The sequence below is a fragment of the Acipenser ruthenus genome, chromosome 51 (genome assembly GCF_902713425.1).
Source record: "Acipenser ruthenus chromosome 51, fAciRut3.2 maternal haplotype, whole genome shotgun sequence".
Classification (NCBI taxonomy): Eukaryota; Metazoa; Chordata; class Actinopteri; order Acipenseriformes; family Acipenseridae; genus Acipenser; species Acipenser ruthenus.
In genome coordinates this window covers 8,738,677-8,748,931 of record NC_081239.1, presented here as the reverse complement: position 1 = coordinate 8,748,931, position 10,255 = coordinate 8,738,677, and positions in this window count along the sequence as shown.

Below are 10,255 nucleotides of genomic sequence, written 5' to 3'. Positions count from 1 at the left end.
GGAAGCAAAACACTCCCAATACGTAATTTTTCACAGGGTCTCTTGCGGTCCTTACAGGTTCAAAACTCAAACCAAAGTGAAGGAACAGATTGCGTCATGACCCCTTGGTATACGAGTGCAGCTGCCCCTCCAATCTGCGGCTGCCATGTCATTTCCCTTCCGGGTCAATGCATTAATGCAATGGAGTGCCGCCCCCTTTCTAGCATCCAGGGAACTCTGTTCTTGGGGAGATTCATTGTATTTCTGTCACAGCGCTACATTTAAATAAAAACAGGCATGAACTCCTCTTTATCTTGGCATTTGGACTCCTCTCACAATGAAGTAACCATTGAGCCTCTGCTTGAATGGGGCTTCATTTGAAGCACTGTAATGCAGACATCCATCCTGTGTCTCGACTCCACATCCAACTGCAACTCTTTGTGTCACAGAGAATACCAACTACATTCCAACTGTGCTTTTCAGCAAGTACCACATCTCCAGAATAAGTGTTACCTTTCAAAGAGTTTAAGATTCATGTAAAATACTATGTATAGGAAATATCTACATACGAACCAGAAGGAAAAACATGTAATACAATGTAACGCTTTAAGATTAAAAATAGAAACAGTTATACTTTGATGAACAATTGAAACAAGATAAGACTTTAACTGATCTGATGATATTGTGTGCATTTGAAAACTACGAACATCAGAACCATTTAAACATTGATCTATCTATAACAAAAACATTGTCAATGTAAAAAAACAAGTTAGAAAAACGCAACAGCCGTTTAAAGGGGTGATATCAAATACAAAAGAACAAGTTAGGAGAAGCAATCAGGCCAATCTTGTCAAGCATCAAGCAAATAGGCACAATTGGAAAAGTGCTGGGGCCCAAGATTCACACAATTCTTGCTCCTAACTTGGCTGAATGAATGAACCATGGATTCCATGAGTACAAGTCTGGGAAACACAGTAGATCTAGTTTTTTCCCCCCATTCTTCCAGAGGGTCATCTTGTATGTGAAGCATTTGGTAAAGATCAGTAGCTGTACCTTTCTTTCACTGTGTGTGGGATGTATTGTGTAATTGTGGTAAATGACAGCCTCTTCCTCCGGTTCTTTGGGGTGAGGTTGTTCTTTGGTTGTTTCCTCCACAGTGATTTCATTGTCAGAATGACACTGAAATGTGTTCAAATTGTGATTAAGCAATTTGACAGTTTTGTGGCAAGATGCTATCTTTGTAGAAAGGATTGATTTCCTTTAACTTCCGTGAAACATGATACACTTTATTGAGATCCACGATGTCTTCACAAACAGTTTTGGACTTTGTTGGTGCACTGCGTACCAGGATGTGGAGTTCCAAGTCATCTGACAAGGCTTGGTTTGGTGGGGGCAGTTTGCTGAGTGTTTCCTGAAGAGGCAAGGGCAGGTGAAAGGTTCGGCCATGCACTTTCTGAACCCTCTGCCGGTGAGGCAACTTCTTGCTAGTGGAAACTGCAGATAAGAACATAAGAAAGTTTACAAACGAGAGGAGGCCATTCAGCCCATCTTGCTCGTTTGGTTGTTAGTAGCTTATTGATCCCAGAATCTCATCAAGCAGCTTCTTGAAGGATCCCAGGCTGTCAGCTTCAACAACATTACTGGGGAGTTGGTTCCAGACCCTCACAATTCTCTGTGTAAAAAAGTGCCTCGTATATTCTGTTCTGAATACAGATAGTGGCACACACACACAGATAGTGACACACACACTGATACACAGACACACTGAGACACTGAGACACACACACACACACAGATAGTGACACACACAGGTACTGACACACACACACACACACACACACACAGGTACTAACAGACACACACACTCACAGGTACTGACACACACACACAGGTACTGACACACACACACACACACACACACACACAGGTACTGACACACACACACACACACACACACAGAGGTACTGACACACACACACACACACACACACACACACACAGGTACTGACACACACACACACACACACACACACACACAGGTACACTTATGCTATGCACTTTAGCTGCCAGTTAAACATTTAACTAAATGTTAAATCTAGTTGAGAGATTTAAGTTTTATTTAAAAATTTAGCTAACTGTTAAATCTAGTTAAGAGATTTAAGATGTATTTAAATATTTAGCTATCTGTTAAATGTTGTAACTCGATTTCTAAATGATATCTGAATGCACACATTTATAAAAAGCTGTATTTATTTTCTCCTCATTTCTGGCAGCCCATACTAACGGCGCTCGGAACTTTGGCATTTTTAAATCCTAACGGTCTCTGCTCAGCGGAGTGGAATGTTCAGGAGCCGGTTGCCTAGCAGCGTCTCCGCCTCCTTCTCTGCCCCGCCCCCTCTCTCCCTCTCTCGTTGCTCCAGCTAGGAGTTCACATTCAGCTTCCTTAGATTATATAGCGCCATTCTTTACTAACTTTTACAAATGAGCTTATTGGAGGCTTCGTGTTTTTAAGATGGTTCAGGTGCAGTCCGGGCAGACTGACTGCAGCATCATTACAGTATACCGCACTGCGCTCGGCTTTGTGTGGAGGCTGATACACAAAATAATGAACGACTGGTAAAGAAATCACATGGATTGCTTTTTAATGGTAAATGTGTATCTGGTATTCCAAGTATTATCTAGTTAATAACTCAGCTATATTCATATTCAGAATGTGATACAGTATTAAGTTCCTGGTTAACCTGTGATCTTTGAAATTGACGAGGAAATCAGTTTATGGGAAAGTAATCAAGCACTTTGTTTTTAAGTAAGTCTCTCGGAAGTGGTGTTTTGGGATTGCAATTAACCAGTCGGTCTGGAGTAGAGACGGTCCGAATCTGTGGAGGAGTGAATTCCTGGGAATTCGCACTCCTCCAGGGAGCCGCCATCTTCCTCAGCGACATCGTCATCGGAATGATCACAAACGGACCGCTAAAGTGACCTGGAATACATGAACTCAGCTGCTCGCTTCTAGTTTTGTGAAATCGACAGACGTTGTGTCTCCTTTTAAGAAGTAGGAGTTCATAAAGGCTGGAGTTGAGGGTTTGAAAACGTGACCCAATGAGAAGTCTTGTTTTTGTTTGACAGCGTATAAAGATTTTACTGACAAAAAGGCCTGATATGTTACATTGGATGTGCTTCGCCTGTAAAGAGTTTGATAGTATGTTTACTTGATTTCCATTTTTATCATTCAAATACTAAACAGGTAAGATGCTCCCTCTGCAGATTACAGATTCTCTTCAGATTTCCGCGGTTCTGTGCAGTTTGGGACGGCCTCTAGGCTTGAGGTTTGCAGACATGTGATAGACAGTCTCTGGGTTCGGGCAGCGATGCACATTTTAATTTGAGCTGCTGTGCTGTTATAGATTCATCTGATAGAGACACAGGGATATCTTCAGACGACACGGTTCAGGTGTTTTGAGACTTGTGGAAAGGATGGAAGTTTTACAAATATTACAATTTTTTTTTTTATCAATAACTAGAGTAAATTATCAAAATCCGTTGTTCTGTATATGACTGGTTGTATGTTAACCTTACAGAGGATTCTATGAAGAGAAATGTAATAAATGAATTTTCAAATTTGACAGGCCCTCGATGTGCGTCTCTTGTTTTGTGTTTTGTTGTTCTTCAGAGCCGGGCTCGCTGACAGGTTTAAAACACAACGCGTCGCTTTCCCTGGCGTTCTGCTGCCTGGACTTATTCCTGCGATATCTTTATCAACACAATCGCCATGGTTTATGTTTTTATTAACATGTCCCTCGTCATGAATAGTTCTGAGGAGTTGTTTTAGTTTTCCATCAGTTATGAACGGAGCGCGGGAGGGGACTTGAGACAAAAAATATATCTCCTACAGACACACAGGTACTGACGCACGCATGCGCACACACACACACACACACAGGGGTCAACAAGGCTGAACACACACACACACACACACACAGGGGTCAACAAGGCTGAACACACACACACACACACACACAGGGGTCTACAAGGCTGAACACACACACACACACACACACACAGGGGTCAACAAGGCTGAACACACACACACACACACACACAGGGGTCAACAAGGCTGAACAAATGCACACACACACACACAGGGGTCAACAAGGCTGAACACACACACACACACACACACACACACACAGGGGTCAACAAGGCTGAACACACACACACACACACAGGGGTCAACAACGCTGAACAAACACACACACACACACACACACAGGGGTCAACAAGGCAGAACAAACACACACACACAGGGGTCAGCAAGGCTGAACAAACACACACACACACACACACAGGGGTCAACAAGGCTGAACACACAAATACACACACACACAGGGGTCAACAAGGCTGAACACACACATACACACACACACACTTATGTGTTGCTAATTGGTAGATATGCATATTTAAACATTACAAGAGCCAATCAAATCGCGTGAAAGCACAAAGCGGGCGGAGCTCATTTGCATACAAACTCCAGATTTAGCGGCCATTTAAATATTTAACTAAATGTTAAATCTAGCTAAGAGATTTAAGATTTATTTAAATATTTAGCTAAATGTTAAAGCTAGTTAAGAGATTTAAGATTTATTTAAATATTTAGCTAACTGTTAAATCTAGCTAAGAGATTTAAGATTTATTTAAATATTTAGCTAAATGTTAAATCTAGTTAAGAGATTTAAGATTTATTTAAATATTTAACTAAATGTTAAATCTACCTAAGAGATTTAAGATGTATTTAAATATTTAGCTAACTGTTAAATCTTGTAACTAGATTTCTAAATGATATCTGAATGCACACATTTATAAAAAGCTGTATTTATTTTCTCCTCATTTCTGGCAGCCCATACTAACGGCGCTCGGAACTTTGGCATTTTTAAATCCTAACGGTCTCTGCTCAGCGGAGTGGAATGTTCAGGAGCCGGTTGCCTAGCAGCGTCTCCGCCTCCTTCTCTGCCCCGCCCCCTCTCTCCCTCTCTCGTTGCTCCAGCTAGGAGTTCACATTCAGCTTCCTTAGATTATATAGCGCCATTCTTTACTAACTTTTACAAATGAGCTTATTGGAGGCTTCGTGTTTTTAAGATGGTTCAGGTGCAGTCCGGGCAGACTGACTGCAGCATCATTACAGTATACCGCACTGCGCTCGGCTTTGTGTGGAGGCTGATACACAAAATAATGAACGACTGGTAAAGAAATCACATGGATTGCTTTTTAATGGTAAATGTGTATCTGGTATTCTAAGTATTACCTACAATTAATAACTCAGCTATATTCATATTCAGAATGTGATAGAGTATTAAGACAGGGTCCAGTATTAGAAATAAATAAACACGCTTTAAGAGAAACAGCAGTGATGTTTATTGCCCATTCCCATCCATTCTCTAGATGTTTCTACATTGTGGTTTCAATCCACAGGGACAAGGAACTCAGCGATGTTAAATAAAAAAAAACTAGAGCCCACAATTAACCAACATAGAAAGGAAGGGGGGAGAAATGTATTGCCTGCGTGCAGCACCTTCCTCTATTAAATGTCATTTGCCATGTGTCTGCCCAGTTCTGAATGCTGTCGAGACCATTTTGAATGACCTTTTCTGCTGCAACAGTGTCTGCCACTCCTCCTATTTTTGTGTCCTCTGCAAATTTAACGAGTTTGCTTACTATACAAGAATCTAAATCATTAATGTAGATTAGGAATAGCAGAGGACCTAATACTGATCCCAATGTGCATTATAAATATGGGAGATACTGAAACTGAAGAAGGAATCTATGAAAAAGACCCAGGAGTTTATGTTGACTCAGAAATGTCTTCATCTAGACAACGTGGGGAAGGCCAACAAGATGCTCGGATATATTATGAAAAGTGTTGAAATTAAATCAAGGGAAGTAATATTAAAACTTTACAATGCATTAGTAAGACCTCATCTAGAATATTGTTTTCAGTTCTGGTCACCTCGTTACAAAAAGGATATTGCTGCTCTAGAAAGAGTGCAAAGAAGAGCAACCAGAATTATCCCGGGTTTAAAAGGCATGTCGTATGCAGACAGGCTGAAAGAATTGAATCTATTCAGTCTTGAACAAAGAAGACTACGCGGCGATCTCATTCAAACATTATAAATCTTAAAAGGTATTGACAATGTCGACCCAGGGGACTTCTTGGACCTGAAAAAAGAAACCAGGGGTCACAAATGGAGATTAGATAAAGGGGCATTCAGAACAGAAAATAGGAGGCACTTTTCAACCATCACAGACTAGCAGTCAGCTCTGCACACTCCTATAACACTGCATGAGATCAAAGAACAGCCACATGAACTACAGCCAGGGAACTCCTGTGGGACAGGCATGAGTAAGGATCCGCACAAAGTGATGTGCGGTTTCAAACCCCCGTGAGAGGCTGTGTGCTCCCGTGGTTAAAGACAAGGGCTTGTAGGGAAATAAGCGGCACGCACGCTTTCATTTTTGAATTTTTGTTTGTAAAAAACAGCGAGTTAAAGATCACATGCATTTTCTTTTTTTTTTTTTTTTTTTTTTTAAACAGCTTCAGTGGTTTCAATCTCTCCTCGCACTAAATCGCAGAGTCAGCTCTGAACACGGCATCCTTTATATTCCCTTGTGTGATCAAGTGGAAATCTGCTCTGCAGCGCACTCCAGCACCCACACAGCTCCCTTACCTGCACACCGCAGGGCAACTGCTGTACAAAGGCTGTTTTATCAGTCCCTGCTGTGGATTAAAATAGTATTGCTTTTAAGAATAAATAATTAAACTCACATGGGGAGGTGGTCGCGGGGTTCCTGTGCTGTAAACCTGGTCGTCATGGAGACGGACAGAACGCAGCTCTCGCTGTTCCTTATCCAATGCTGCCATCGTGTGGCCATTTACTAGAACTGTTTGTTCTAATATATCTATATCCATATCTATCTATCTATCTATCTATCTATATATCAGCTCAGTTGCCCTTTGAAATGACTCGTATTCACCTTAACCCCTGTGCAAAAATAGACATTTCAGATACATTCTCAAAATACAGCAAAAACAATATTTACAGGATAGCCAGGAGAGTACTGTGTGTATAAATAATAAAGTGTTTTGTAATTGCTCTTATTTGAAATCATTCTCATGTATTTATCATGCTTACTGCCTGTTCTTACTGGACTCATATCAGCAAATAGTTACTATCAGGTTTAGCTGCTCTTAGTCGAATTCACTCTTATAATTTACTGTGTGCTTTATTATTTTGCTCTTACTTGAATTGATTTTATGGTACTTTCATATCTGCTCTTATCTGTATTATGATATTCTGTAATGTGATATTTTATAATGTGATACTTTGTACTATGATAACTTGTAGCAATTGTAAGTCGCCCTGGACCAGGGCGTCTGCTAAGAAATCATTCAATCAGTCAATCCATCAATCAATAAATAAATAAATAAATAAATAAATAAATAAATAAATAAATAGCGATTTTCACTACCTCTACTACTCATTGCAAACAGCAGAGGGCACCAGCAATTGCTTGTCACTGATCTGTGTTTAGATTAAAAAAAAAAAAAAAAGTTTTATTAGAACAAACTATTCTACTGAATGGCCACACGATGGCAGCATTGGATAAGGAATAGCGAGAGCTGCGTTCTGCAACTTCTTGTTCAGCGCCGCAGTACTCCATGTAAAATCCTTCTATTGGTTTTAATTTTCCTCACAACTCGGTTTTCAGAATGAATCCAGTTTGTGCATAAATTAAACACAGCAGTATTGTTTCTTGTTGCATCTAAATCAATAACCAGGCTTTTATGTCTTAATTTTTTAATTGGTCAAACAGCATAACAGGGAGTAGACATCACATACATGTTCTTTAAAAATGTGTTGGTTAGTTTGAACCTAATGATCCTTGTGAACCCGGTCAGACAAACCAGCATAAGAGAGAAAAGAACCTCAACGAGCACAAGCCTGGAGTTAAATGGCCAAGAGCTTGTGAGAAAACTGCATGGGACACAGTAAACACAGATCTCTGTGTTGCATTGGAAAGATTAAGTGGAACAGTTGAAAAGAAGCTGGATAAATTTGGGGACATCATCTACGCATATGGAAGTGAGAGGTTTGGAGTTGAAAAAAGGAAGGAAAAAGTACAAACTATTCCTGGAAAGTCTAGATGGCAGCAGGAGATTGAACGCTTAGTTAGAGGCAGCAGTGTGGAGTAGTGGTTAGGGCTCTGGACTCTTGACCGGAGGGTTGTGGGTTCAATCCCCAGTGGGGGACACTGCTGTTGTACCCTTGAGCAAGGTACTTTACCTAGATTGCTCCAGTAAAAACCCAACTGTATAAATGGGTAATAGTATGTAAAAATAATGTGATATCTGTATAATGTGAAATAATGTATAATGTGATATCTTGTAACAATTGTAAGTTGCCCTGGATAAGGGCGTCTGCTAAGAAATAAATAATAATAATAATAATAATAAGTTAGAGAACAGAGACAGCTGAGGAACCAATGGAGAAGAGCAGAACAAAGTCAGAAGGAGGGACTCAATCTCTTACAAAGGGTCATAAAAGATAAGCTTGCAATATTGCGCAGAGCTGAGCGCCTACGGAAACGCTACAAAAAGAAGGAGCGTGCGAGAGCTAACTTTTATAAAGACCCATTCAAATTTGTAAAGAAGTTATTCACCAGTGAGAAGAATGGCACACTAAAAGCATCTAAGGTTGAGCTGGAGAGATATTTGGAGGAAACACATACAGATTCAAAAAGGCAGGAGCCTATGTCAATTCCGTCAGACATCCCACCTATCAATCCACCAGAATACCAAATGGAGGACTGTGCACCTAAGTGGAAAGAAGTAGAGCAAGCTGTGAAAAAAGCAAGGGCTTCATCATCTCCAGGGCCTAATGGAGTTCCATACAGAGTGTACAAGAGTGCTTCAGGAGTTCTACGAATCTTGTGGAAATTGATGAAAGTGGCATGGGAATACCAACAGTGTCTGAGAAGCCAGTGAAGAGTCTTGGGAGATGGTACGACGGGGATCTAAAGGACACAGTTCGTGTGGGAGAAGTTAGACAACAAGCAGTGGACGGGTTGAAGAGCATAGACAGCTGCGCTCTATCAGGCAAAACTAAAACTCTGGTGCTTTCAGTTTGGTCTACTGCCGAGGTTGCTGTGGCCACTGACTGTGTACGAGGTTTCTTTGACAACAGTAGAGAAGCTGGAAGCTTTAATCAGTTCATACATCAGGAAATGGTTGGGAGTTCCACGCTGCCTCAGCAGAGTGGGACTTTATGGTAAAGGAATACTGCAGCTACCAGTCTCTGCTCTAACCGAGGAGTTTAAGTGTGCCAAGGTCTGACTGGAAATGACGTTAGTCACGCGACAAATGCGTAAGGGAGGCAGCACCTGTGTTGAAAACTGGAAGAAAGTGGGCAGCAAATAAAGCTGTGGAAGATGCAAAGGCTGCCCTTCGAATTGGTGATATCATGGGGCAAGTTCAGCATGGAAGAGGGGGTCTTGGACTTAGTTCAGCTCCTCTTACATGGCACAAGGCAGCCCAGCTCAAAGGAGGAAGCTGGTAGTCAACGAGGTGCAAAAGAGTAGAGAATACATTCAAGTCTAAAGATGGTGATATAAAATGGACAGCGTCCCCATGTACAAGTCAAGGCAGGCTGTCAATTTCCAATGTTATAAAAATGGTTCCTGGGCCTCTAGATATGCTGTCACTCGTATCTGTGACATAAAATCATCATTTGATCTGTTCATACCACCGGCATTCAAAAATATAATACTAGAAATGACCAACTTGGAAGGGAGGCGTGTATTTCATGCAAAGTGGAAAGGCCTTGATCATGTTGACTTGCATGCATATATTGGATTGCTTCCGTTAGCTGGAGTGTACACTTCCAAAGGAGAAGCAACTGCTAGTTTGAGGAGTGCAGAAACTGGTAGGGCAATGTTTCCAGCTACTGTGTCACTGGAAACATTTCACATGATTGCTAGAGTGATTCCATTGATGACCGTGCTACTAGACTCAGCCGACGCGAAACAGACAAATTAGCTGCGATCAGGGAAGTATGGGATAAATGGGTAGAACTTTTGCCTTTGCTATACAACCCTGGGGCAAATGTTAGTGTCCCATTCAGAGGGCGCGGTCAACCAGACAAAGCTACATACATCACAGAAGGGAAGGCTGTAAAATCCATTGGTTCTATAATCCCCATGTCTAACTGCAATCATGAGGAAGCTG